The 12,064-nt window shown below is 32.9% G+C and overlaps 1 protein-coding gene across 5 annotated transcripts in view; it reads left to right on the top strand.

The window, feature by feature from the left end:
- The window catches only part of FUT8 (fucosyltransferase 8), a 190,334-nt gene that overhangs the window by 25,797 nt on the left and 152,473 nt on the right, over positions 1-12,064 (top strand). For all 5 annotated transcript variants that reach the window (XM_039875248.1, XM_039875251.1, XM_039875250.1 and 2 more), the window contains one exon: positions 4,772-4,869. The gene's annotated coding sequence lies outside the window, so the exon portion shown is untranslated. The remainder of the gene's footprint in view (positions 1-4,771; positions 4,870-12,064) is intronic.

Genomic DNA, 12,064 nt, shown 5'->3' on the forward strand with positions numbered 1-12,064 from the left:
CTGAATCTTTTTATATACCTGACCCTATTAGTCTTTGATAGCTTTCTTGCTACTGGTTTGGTAAGTTGTTCTAAGCTTATTTCGTAATTTTCTTCCAATTCTGTGGAATCAGCCATTTCTCCAAAAATCCTTGGCAATGGAGATTATTATATCGAGTTAATATTAGTTGAGGAGAGCCTCAAATAAGAGCCACCAGTAAAAACAATTTCTGTTTGCCTTAAAACAATACCTGAAGCGTAATAGGAACTCAAGAAATATTTGTTGAATGTATGTTACTATGTGAATATCTTTGGGTTAAGTCCTATGATTTTGTACCTCTTTTTTCCTCTCATAGTGCCTGGCTGCTAGGTGCTCAGTAAATATAGTGAAGTGAATAAGGTCATGGTCTTCGATAGCAGACTTTATTCTACCATATATTACTTGTGTGACCTTGAAGAGAGAAGTTTACCAAACTTCACCAATCTTTTATTTCTATGTCTGTGAAATGAGTTAATAACTAAGGTTGTTATTTTGAGGTTTAACTGAAATAATTTAACATCAATTAGTAATAATCAACAGTGGCTGGTACATGGTAGATGCTTAATAAACTATGGTTTTTACTGTTACTGGGTTTATATGTTTTCTTGAACTAATTATATTTTATTTAATGTCAATGTAAAATCAAATACATAGAGTGTATGTACTAATTGGTGGGTGAAAGCAGCCCAACAGCAGTCTGGGTAACAAAAACGAACTAATTTGGCATTATAAATTTCCTTTTGCAAATGAATGTAGAAAATGGGTAGTTGCATGTATTAATAATTTGAACCATAATGTTTGCCAAATTGATTATGAAACATTGTATTTAGGGTGTTATACTCCTCAAGTAGAAATAGACAAAAAGATGTGTTTTCTACAGTACACCAAATTAACTTGTAATACAGTTAGTCTTTGATTTACTCTAGATTTAAGTGCTCTGTAGAATAGAAATTGCCTGGAAAATAAGTAATCCCTATGTAGAGGAATGCTTTCTATTATGTGGTCAGATTTTTCAGCAAGTACTATTAATTATCTTTGACCCCAGAATCTGCTGCTGAATACCTGCCTCTTTGCAAGACTGCCATGCTGCCGTGGGTGTCAGTGACATCTCTGTACTTACTGACAAACCTGGAGTCAAATGAATTCCTGAGATCACCATTTGGAACTCAGAATATTAATATACCCTCTTGCCCACTACAGACACAGACACACATGTGTGTTTCCCTATATTTATAAATGGTAGCTAGATATAGTTGACGAATTACTATTTAAGTGTGAGCTGACCTGGGGTTAGAATTACAATTTTTAGCATTGTTTTCATGTAAGTGCATTCTGAGTTCTAAATAGGTTTTAGAATAGTCTGTTCATTCATGGTGGCCAGCCTATTTTTATAAATGAGGACCTAACTTTGCTTGTCAGGTGCCACACATGAAATGTTTGGCACCCTTACTAGATTGTTATCATCAGGGATTATATATCTGAATTTCAGGTTAAGCCATGTGTTGCAGATATATTTTTGTATAATTGAGACTGAATGATAGTATTACTGACATTTTGTTAATGAATGACTGAAAACTAACATTTTTAATCTGTGTGACTAGGAAAAGTGGAAAAAACTATGGTTTCGAAATCAGATCTGAGTTCAAATTCTAGCCTCACCATTTATTAACTGAATTCGTTTCCTCAACTATAAAATGGAAATGATAATTACAGGGTGGTTATGAGATTTTAAATGATTTAACAGTAACTGGTATAAAGGCTTAGTCAAGGCATTGGTACACATTAATAACTCAATAGCATACCATTAAACCCTTAATTCCTTGCAGTTAGTTCTTTAGCAACTTGACATACGTAAAAGTAAGCATTTTACTGAGCTGCAGCATAGACTTGTTTTAAAAAGCATAATAGTAAATAGAAATTATATTTTTACATTTCTGGTTATGTTAATTGAGGATAGCTTATTTTAATTTTTCACATTTTTATAGTGCTCATAAACAGCATTTAAGTACTTTATTAATGAAAGCTCAAGTAGCAAGTAAAAACAATGAATAAAATAATGTGCTGTTTATTCTCCAAATTATTTCATACAGCAACGTTTGCTTTGGCAGGAAGTCTTATTTTCTGGGGTTATTGGCTGAATTTTTATTTCCTGTTATGAAACGGTAAACTTGTAAAATACATATATACTTTAAAGTTCAAGTATAGTTTATCAGTGGCTAATATTGACCTATAAAGCTATTTCAATGAAAATGGAGTAGAAACCTTATGAATGTGATGATATATAAATATAAAAATTTAAGTAGTGCATTATGTTTATAGTCCAGCTTCAGGTTAACTAGCTAAGCACAATTAAAAAGAATAATGTTCTTGGTCTTGAACTCTGAAAATGGTTTGTGAAAGTTTTTCTCAGTTAACAAATGCTTCATTTCAATACTATTTGGCTAGGCCATAGTAAATATGAGATGCCTAGAGAAAATTTGCTGAGGGATATTTTATACTTAAAATGCCTAGCCAGCTTCGTGGAAGGTAGAGTTAGGAGGTTATTCACTCTTTCCCTGACTTCTCCTCTTTCCTTATTTATCCTTCTTCTCAATCCCTTCTCCTTGCTCTCTTCTCATCCTGCTCTTTTCTTCCTCCTTCATTTCCTCCCTTTTTCTCCCCTATTTTTTCCCCCATTTACCTTTGTTGCAACTGAGGTTTTTATTAAACCTCTGAAATGTTTCAGACATATTAAAAAAAGTACAGTAAATCATATAGCAGACATTATCCACCATTGAAATTAAGCAGATGTTAACCTTTTTGCAGTATTTAGTTTACTTCTTATTTTTTTGACAAGCAGGCAGAAGAGCAGGGATTCTTAACTCTTGTTCATTGAGTTGTTTTTTTTTCCTCGTGGATTTATGGAATTTCACCCTAAGTATATGGAAATTAATATGAAGTCAAAGACTCAAGTGGACTCCTCCGTAGCTGTTTGGAGCTGTTGTCTGCAGAACTTCCTCCTCTCTGATACATTATCTAGAAATTTTTGCCACCTATACCTTTCTGAACTCCTATCTTTGTCTTTTCAAGTTAGTGAGACTGCTAAGCTCTGCTTTGAATCTCTGCTTGCAGTGGTGTCCAGAACATGTTTCTTGGCAGAAAGTCAAGGTGCTTACAGGGCTTACCTAGCTTGCTTCCTTTTATCAGGGAACACAGATCTACACTAATTGTTGTCCAATGTCTAGAAAATGTTGTGTTGTATATTTTATCTAGTTCCGCAGTTGTTTACTGTCTGAGGGTAAATTTGGTACCAGTTACTCCATAATGGCTAGAAGTATAAATCCCATACTAATAGGTTATTGTGGGAGGGAGGTTGGTAAAGACTTTTGGGTGAAGTTATAGGAAGGAATCACTATGAGCCTTGCTGATTTTATAGTTAATGGAATTGAATATTTAAGGGCCCTGGAAGTATTTGACTTGGGAGTGGTTTGTCCTTTTAACTAGATCTATCAGATGAGATTATATAAATCATAAAGTACTATATAAATGTGCTTATTATTTTGATTTAGAGTAATTTATTGAAAGTTCTTATAGACTGTTCTATCTTAGGTAGATTTTTGACTCTTGGAGTTTAAAATGAAAATAGTGGATTGCTGTGGAGGAGTTGGAGTTAGTGACGATGCTTCTATATTATTTCTAATAAGCAAAAATTGATTTCAGTAGGCTTTGATGTCATTGGAGAAAGATAGCTTCTCACAATCAATAATAATGTTAATCTGAGAATAAGCTCATATTGTAACGGCAGTAAAGTAACTGGCAGAAAGACATTTCCATAGAATGTATTGTGCCTCTATATTATTCTTGGGTTTTTGTACTCAGTGACTTGCATATACATACTCAGTGAACATTTGGTGTGTGACTTGAACATACATACTCAGTGAATACTGAGGTGCAAATCTTTATGAAGAAAATTTGCTTGTCAGTCAATCATAATGACTACCTTCTGTGATCCAGGAATGGTCCTAGATGATGGAGAAGCAGCAACAAAAGAAGTAGGAGATAGGATCCCTAATCAGAAGACTAAACAAGATAGCACATATATAAGGCAGCAAAATATTCTGGCAAGGATTAATGGAGTACAGAATGATTATATCAGCTGTCAGGGAGAAATGGAGGAGCTGGATTTTGAGAAAGTGGACAGATGTGCATTAGTTGACAAAGAGGATAAGGGAAAAATCCCTGTTGTAAAGAGAAGGAATGATGTGTTGCAGGGTGACAACTGAGAATGACAAAATTGTTCTGTGGAAAGCAAGCAAATTAAGTCAACTTGAATGAAAGTTTATGTAGAAGATAGTAGAAATTAGATTGTACAGCTAATTGGGGTGTTAGAGATATAGAAGATGTTGAGTGTTAATGTGAGCAGAGAGACGTTTCATATTGCCCTATAGGTTAAAAAGAAATCAAAATGAGAGAATTTCATGTTCACAAAACAAGTGTTATAGGTACTGACTTATTTTAAGATGAACTATGAAGCAAATTAAGACACAGAATATTACTGCATGAATGTAATTTGCAAAATGAAAACCCATTCCTTTATTGGGATTTGAAAAGCACTGCTTCCATAATAAGTGAATATACAAACATTTTACATGTTATGACTGGCTACATAAGGGAAGAAAAAGGGGATTTTTAAGAAAGTACATAGTAATGCTAACTGAAAGTACATAGTAATGCTTTGAGTAAGGCTGAATTTCATCTTTTTCTTTTATTCCAGGTTCCTGCTTTTGCTAAGAGAGCACCCATGACCCCGATGGTATTTTCACTCAAGATAAAGTGTGCTATTGCCTTTATTGATTAACTGAACAAATTCAGGTTAGTACATTTTGTGGATAGCACTTCTCTGTTCAAATTATGTTAGTATTTTGAGAAATGAATAATTTTGTGTTTGAAGCTATATATTTATGTACTAGCAAAGTAGAAAGCCCAAGTCAATCTAAACTCTGTTGAATCGTGTGTTAAACACTTCTGACTACCTACTATGTACAGTATGAATTTTCATAAGATGAAAAATGTTTTACTTTCTATTTAATAGTTCTGTACTTTGAAGTTAGGGGCTGGATAAAACAAGTTATAGCTGAATATGATACATTGTACTTTTGGCATCGTATGGCATATTTGTGCTAAAAATAACTCATCTTAAAATTTTTGACAGCTGACTTTTAAAGGTTTCATTCTTGTCAAGATTTCAGTCATATATTAAAATTTTTATTTATTTGTTTTTAGTGTTCAGCCTAGGAGTTTTGACAAATATATATTCAACATTGATAATCTTCTAAATTGACTCATGTTGCCTCTGGAGTCAGCCTCTCCCTTCACCTTAATCCCAAGCAACTACTGATGGGTGTTTTGCCCCTGTAGTTTACCTTTTCTAATATTGAATTTAAATGGAATTGGTTAGTATGTAGCTTTTAAAATCTGGTTTCTTTCGCTTAGTATAATGCATTTGTATTGATCCATGTTGTGTGTACCAGTACTTTTTTTTTTTTCTTTTGCCGAGTAATGTTCTGTGTGGGTATACTATAGTTGGCGTTATCCATTCACTAACTGGTAGAGATTTGGGGAGTTTTCTAGTTTTTGGTGATTATTGCAATCATACTTTCTTCTTGTTTCTTTATTGTGATAAAATATACACAACATAAACTTTACCATCTAAGCTTCTAATTTCTTATCTGTAGAATGAACATAAGAATATTTATTCCAAGGGTTGTAATGAGGATTAAGTAGAATAAATTACATAAAAGTATGTAACAGTAGAGTTAGGCATTTAATAAATGTTTGTCTATTATTTTTTTAAATGACTAGTGGAAACTTTACTTTTTGATTACCTATTCCCCTAGTGATTCTGTATGGACAGAGAAGTAGTGTACACATTTACCTTGGAATCCATCAGGAAAATAAAAACGTAGCAAATTCCTGCTGTTGACCTGGATCTTTTCACAGTTTGAAAGAAAGTTAACCAGGCCGCTGTCAGTGTATGACTATTAGAAAATACATGAAAAGGCTCTGAAGGAGAGTTCTAATTTGGGGAAGTATGGTAGAGTTTTTTATAGGGTGTTAGCAGGAGGGGTCGGTCAGTCATAGTTCAGCTAATTTGGGGAAAAGTTGGTCAATGATGGTCGTGAGAGAATTGATCTTGTAGATTAGCAGCCATTAGGCAATTTGGATTTTATCAAGAGGATTGGGGAGAAGCAGCTGTGGAGAGCAAGGACATGAGAAGGGCAATGTAAAAAATTCTCAGGATTTTAGTGTCATCACAGATTTTTTTTTTTTTAAATCATTGGCTCATACAGTCTTCTTCCAACCACTTCCCCAGCCTTTCCTCCAAGTAGAAATGCTCTTTATCCTGGTCATGATTTAGACTGCTTCTAGCTCTTGATCTCACAAGGCAATATCTTCATGAAACTTCAAAGAACAAGGAATTACATATTTTGCAATGCATTGTGTTTCGAACCCTGTTATGTAGATAGTCTGTAGTAGAGGAAACAGTAATGTATGACAGTGAAAAGCTTCAAAGTAGAAATATGTCTGGGAGGGAGATTAGAATAGGAATTTGCAGTAGCTGTTTTAGTTGATGACATATCTTCAACTTGAATTGCAATTGACTTTCAGTTTTGCCTAATCCTTTGGTGATGATTCTAGTAGAAGTCAAATGAGATCATTTTTGATAGCTGGTTTGCAAACTTTGGTGTCTACCTGTGCTTTTCAAGGAGAGAGCTAAGCTTGGGATGGAGTGGATCAGCTATTCTCTTGTATATTTTTTTTAATTAAAAATTATTGGGATGACATTAATAATAAAATCAAATAAGTTTCAAATGTACAATTCAACAGTATGTGTTTATCACCCAAAGTTAGATTTCCTTCCATCACCAAATGTTTGACCCCTTTTATCCCTATCTACTTCCCCGTCTTCCCTTTTTAATGCATTACTGGTTTTTAGCAGCTAGTGTTTAACACTGCTCATTCTTGACTTTGGTAAATTGTTTTGTCTGTGCTTCATGTGCTTGCTTTTATGAGGTACTTTTCGACTAGACCTAATCTCTTGTAGATATAATCTATGCTTTGAAATTAAATGATCCTTGTCCTCTTTCAATACGTAAATCCTTTTATTATCTGCTAGTTTACCTCTTGCTTTGTGGCTCACTGTGCTCCTCTAGTAATGCTTGCTTAGCTTTTAATTTAAACACAATTAGTTAGCATTCATGGAAGACATTGGCCTGTGCAGAAATTAGAAAAATATGAATATTTGGCCACCACATTTAGGATTATTGAGGCATTTCTTTCCATCTTTTTAGAATATAGAAAAAGAGGTGAGTTTCTTATTTTTTCCTTGTTCTTTTTAAACCAGCTTGAATGAAAAAAAGATATATGAAGGGTAGTGTATCTGCTATTTCTATATGTATATAATTATCATAGTTATGGAAAATATATCTGATTTACTGCGAGGCTCTCAAGGTAAATGGGTCAGATAGAATTAATATTTTAGTATTGTCTTATATAATTAAGTATTTTCTGTAAATTATGAGAAAGTTATTTGTTTTTTTTTGTTCTGTAAAATATTACAAAAATTTCAATAACGTTGCTTTCTCTTTTTGATATTCAGAGGAAGTTAGAGAACAGATTTACCTACCACTAAATAGTCTGTCACTGGCAAGAACTTATTCTTTGTAATATATTACTTTGCTCCTTAAACCTCATTTTCTTCCATTTGTAACATTTGCTAATGTGAAGCAAACATTACTATCCTAGCTTTCTTTAATATTCTGGGAAGTATCTTTAAATCTTGGGAACTCTTAAAGTCTTCTTTATCCTTTTTTATCTCTTCTCAAGAAAGTAGTATCTTCATGTACTCTTGATGTTTTTATAGAAATTCCTGCTACCCATAAATAGAAATTAAAACATGCGACGTAAAATTTCAGCTTTAGGATAGTTTTTAATTAACAAGCTGGTTATTTAAAAAGTTTCATAGATATGTGATTTTTTTTCACTTTTTTTTGGCCTTATTGAGATATAATCGACAAGTAAAATTGTAAGATATTTAAAGCGCACTCCGTGGTATACATTGTATACATTGTGAAAGGATTCCCACCATCTAGTTAATTAACATAGCCATCACCCCACCTATTTATCTTCTTTTGTGTGTGTGTGAGAACATTTAAACTCTCTTAGCAAATATTAAATATATAAAAACAGCATTATCAACTACAGTAACTGTTTTACGTTAGATCCTCAGATTTTATTCATCTTAAGCTGAGAAAGTTTGTTCCTTTTTACCAACCTTTTCCTATTTCCCCCACTACCCAGTCCCTGGCAACCACTTTTCTACTTTCTGTTTCTGTGAGTTTGACTTAAATTTCCCTTTTTTTCAGATTCCACGTATAAATGATACCACGTAATATTTGTCTTTGTCTGACTTATTTCACTTAATATGCCCTCAGGGTCCATCCATGTTGGCATTTTCATCTTTCTCATGGCTGAATAATATTTCATTCTCTGTCATAGCTTCTTTATCCATTTGTGTGTTGATAGACACTTAGATTGTTTTCATATCTCTGCTATTGTGAATAAAGCTGCAGTGAACATGGAAGTGTAGATATCTCATCGAGATCCTGTTTTCATTTCCTTTGGATATTAACCCCAAAGTGGGATTTCTAGATCATATGATAGTTCTAGTTTTAAATTTTTGAGGAACCTCCGTACAGTTTGCCATAGCCGCTGCCTCAATTTATGATGCCGCCAATAGTGCACAAGGGTACCCTTTTTACCACATCTTTGAAAACATTTATCACTTGTCTTTTTGATGATAGACATTCTCACAAGTGTGAAATGATATCTCATTGTGGTTTTGATTTACTTTTCCCTGATGATCAGTGATGTCGAGCACCTTTTCATGTACCTGACAGCGATTTGTAGGTCTTCTATGGAATAATGTCTATTTTAAATTGGATTTCTTTCTATTGAGTTGTATGAGTTCTTTGTATATTTTGGATATTAACTCCTAATCAGATATATGATTTGAAAATAACTTCTCCCATTCTGTAGATTGCCTTTTTATTTCGTGGGTTTCCTTTGCTGTGCAGAAGCTTTTTAGTTTGATGTAGTCCCATTTGTTTATTTTTGCTTTTACTTTTGGTATATCCAAATCCAAAAATTCATCGTTAAGACAAGGAGCTTACCCCCTATGTTTTCTTCTAGGAGTTTTATGGTTTCTGGTGTTATGTTCAAGTCTTCAGTCCATTTTGAGTTGATTTTTGTCTGTCATAAGATGGGGTCCAGTTTTTTTTTTTTTTTTTTTTTTTTTTTTGCCTATGGCTGTCCATTTTTCTTAGCACCATTTATTAAAGAGACTATCCTTTCCTCTTTGTATATTTTTGGCTCCTTTGTCATAAATTAAGTAGCTACATATGCGTTGGTTTATTTGTTTGCTCTCTATTCTGTTCCATTGAGCAGTGTGTCTTTTTATGCCAGTACCATACTGTTTTGATTACTATAGCTTTGTAACATTGTTTAAAATCAGGAAGTATAATGCCTCAAGCTTTTGTACTTCTTTCTCTAGATTACTTTGGTCTTTTGTGGTTCCATACAACTTTTAGGATCGTTTGTTCTATTTTGAAAAATGCCAGTGGAATTTTGATAGGGATTCCATCGACTCTGTAGATTTCTTTGGGTATGGACATTTAAACAATATTCTTCCAGTTCATGAGCATGGATTTATTTGTTCTTTCCATTTATTCGTGGCTTCAGTTTCTTTTATCAATGTCTTTGTAGTTTTCAGAAGTACAGATCTTTCTCTTCCTCCATTAAACTTATTCAGAGGTATTTTATTCTTTCTGATGCAATTGTAAATGAGATTGTTTTCTTAATTTCTCTTTTTGATATTTTGTTTCTAGTGTGTATAAACACAACTGATTTTTGTATATTCATTTTTTTATCATGTAACTTTAGCGAATTTGTTGATTAGTTCTAACAGTTTTTTTGTGGCATCTATAGGATTTTCCATATAAAATATGACATCTGCAAATAGTGACAGTTTTCCTTTTTTATTACTGATTTGGATACTTTTTATTTTTATTTTTATTTTTTTTTCCTGCTTTGGCTGGGATTTCTAGTGCTGTGTTGAATAAAAGTGATGAAAGTAGGCATCCTTGTCTTGTTTCTGATCTTAAATGAAAAGCTTTCAACTTTCCCTTGTTGACTATGATACTAACTGTGGGCTTGTCATATATGGCCTTTATTATATTGAGGTTCATTCCCTTTATACCAACTTCGTTGAGAGTTTTTCTTTTATTATGAATGTATGTTGAATTTTGTCATATAGTTTCTGCATCTGTTGAGATGACCATAGGATTTTTATCTTTCATTTTGTGTGTGGTGTATCACATTGATTGATTTACATATGTTGAACCATCCTTGCATCCCTGTAATAAATCCCACTTGGTCATGGCGTGTGATTCTTTTAATGTGTTGTTTAATTCGGTTTGCTAACATTTTGGTGAGGATTTTTGCATCTATGTTCATCGGGGATATTGGCCTGTAGTTTTCTTTTCTTGTAGTTTTCCCTATCTGGTTTTGGTAGCAGGGTTAATGCTGGCCTTGTAAAATGAATTTGGAAGCATTTCAGCCTCTTCTGTTTTTTGGAGTTTGAGAAAGATTGGTATTAGTTCTTTCAATGTTAGGTAGGATTGACCAGTGAAGCTGTCTGGTCCTAGACTTTTCTTTGTTGGGAAGTTTTTAATTGCCGATTTAATGTCCTTACCAGTATTCAGTCTGTTCATATTTTCTATTTCTTCATCATTTAGTCTTGATAGGTTGTATGATTTTAGGAATTTATCCATTTCTTCTAGATCGTTCAATTTGTTGGTGTATAATTGTTCATCGTAGTCTCTTAGGATCCTTTGTATTTGTGTGGTATCAGTTGCAGTGTCTCTGTTCATTTATAATTTTATTTGAGCCCTTTTTTCTTGGTAAGTCTAGCTAAAGGTTTGTCTATTTGTTTATCTTTTCAAAAAATCAGCTTTTAGTTTCATTTAACTTTTCTACTGTTTTTTGTTTGTTTGTTTGTTTTTTGTTTCTATTTTATTTATTTCCACTCTCATCTTTGGACTTTTTTTGGTCATTTGTTGTTGTTGTTGTTCTACTAACTTTGGGCTTCATTTATTCTTTTTCTGTTTCCTTGAGGTGGAAAGTTATATTGTTTATTAGAGTTCTTTTTCTTAATGTGGGCATTTATTGCTATGAAGTTCTGTTTTAGAACTGCTTTTGTTATGTGTTATGTTTTGGTACATTTTATTTCCATTTAAATTTGTGTAAAGTTAAAGTGTATTTTGATTTTTCTTTTGATTTCTTTGACCTATTGGTTGTTCAGAGCATGCTCTTGAATCTTCATACATTTGTGAATTTTATAGTTTTCTTGTAATTAATTTCTAGTTTCATAACATTGTGGTCAGAAATGATGCTTGATATGATTTGAACTTTCTTAAATTTATTAAGACTTGTTTTGTGGCCTAATGTATGATCTATTCTGGAGAATGTTTCATATGTGCTTGAGAAGAATGTGTATTCTGCTACTGTTGAATAGAATGTTTTATAAATCTCTGTTTAGTCTATCTAGTCTAAATGTATAGTTTAAATCCAATGTTTCCATAGTGATATTCTTTCTAGACGATCTAGCTATTGATGAAAGTGGGGTATTGAAGTCCTTCCCATATATTGCTATGCTATCTTTTTCTCCTTTCAGGTCTGTTATTATTTGCTTTGGATATTTAGGTGCTTCTATGTTGGGTGGATATTTACAAAATATAACCCATTGCTGGATTGACTTGTTTATCATTATACAATAACCTCTTTTTCTTTTATTATAGTCTTTGGCTTGAACTCTGTTTTGTCTAATGCAATTGTAGCTACCGCTGCTTTTTTTTGATTTACATTTGCATGGAATATCTTTTTCTATTCCTTTATTTTCAGCCTGTGTGTGTTCTTAAAGCTAAATATGTCTCTTCTAGGTAACATA

The sequence above is a fragment of the Pteropus medius genome, unplaced genomic scaffold (genome assembly GCF_902729225.1).
Source record: "Pteropus medius unplaced genomic scaffold, Ma_sr-lr_union100, whole genome shotgun sequence".
Lineage (NCBI taxonomy): Eukaryota > Metazoa > Chordata > Mammalia > Chiroptera > Pteropodidae > Pteropus > Pteropus medius.